Genomic DNA, 1469 nt, shown 5'->3' with positions numbered 1-1469 from the left:
ATCATCTTTAAAATTCTTCTTCTGTTTTTTTAAAATAAGAAACAACAAAAGTTGTTAATAATTGGCTTACTTTTTGCTTGTATGTAATAACTCAGCATTGTTGTTTCTTCTTTATCTATTTATTCTCCTCATTATGTTATCAATGAAAGATTTGGAATGTGAAACTCGAATTTGTTTTATGAAGTTGTTTTTTCTATGAGTTTTATTAACTGATCAAGTGTTTTATTTGAGTTAAAAAAATAATCATTAAAAGAAGCGATATTAAAATAATTCAACCAATGAAGGAAAAAGTCATATCACTAAGAAATCTAAAGTACCAAGAATGAGTAAGAATATGGTATTTATATGAAAATAAAGGTAATAAATTATTAGCATAAAATTATTAAAATATCTGTGGTTATCATAATTACATTAGTTATGATATTAATTATTTTATTCACCACTTTGTCCAATTATAATACAGGTAATAGACAATATCGTAATAGAATCAAAAAAATTATGTAACATCAAAAAACAGAATAGAATTACAACATAAACAACGAAAAGGTTAAAAGAAGAAGTTATAATATTTGCAAAAAAAATAAAAATTGTACATTTTTGATAATATATAGAGAGTTATAAGTTTTTATGAAAGAGACAAGACTTTTTGATTGGTTGATGTTTTATTTTGTCCATTAATATTAAAAATATATTTAATAAAAAAAATATAACTAAAAACAAGTAATAAGTGTTATTTTTTATTTTGTTTTCAAACAACTAATTATTATGATAATAAAATAAAATTGGTGAATAAATTCAAGAAGAATTTAAAATAAAAAAAATTTAATAGGGAAATAAGAGTTAAAATTTATGAAAAAATAAATATAAAATTGAATAAAAATCATTAAATTTTCATATAATTTTTTTTTTCAATTAATATAAAAACTTGAGTGTATTAATTGAACTAACTTATTGTAGTAATACTAAATAATATCTATTTGATTATAGATATTATTTATGTTCAATGTGCCTTTATTTTATGAAATGTTTAATATTTAAATTTTGTATTATTAAATTAATTGAATGATGATAATATTAACATTAAGTATTTCAGTATTATCAGTTTTACTATTTGTTTTTCTTAATATCATTTTTAATTTCTTCAAAACACAAGATAAAATTATACTTTAAAATGTCTAATTTATTTAAGGTTGTTTAACATTTTTATTCTGAACTATAGAAATATTTATTTTTCATTTATATTTAATGACAAATAAAATGAAAATACAAAACAACAATATTTTATTATTGTTATTGAAAAAACAATAAAAATAAAAGTCATTTATTTAAAGTGGAGTGATGATAAAAATAATACATGACTTGGTATGTTATTAATGTAAATTTATTTAAATTATCATATTTTGAACTTATAAACATCAAACTAAATTAAAATGGAAGCAGTAATTAATAACCAATTAATTAATGAACTT

Source organism: Entamoeba nuttalli (assembly GCF_000257125.1).
Source record: "Entamoeba nuttalli P19 unplaced genomic scaffold asmbl_9220, whole genome shotgun sequence".
Taxonomy (NCBI): domain Eukaryota; phylum Evosea; order Mastigamoebida; family Endamoebidae; genus Entamoeba; species Entamoeba nuttalli.
The sequence above is the reverse complement of the archived record's forward strand: the minus strand, read 5'-3'. Positions refer to the sequence as shown.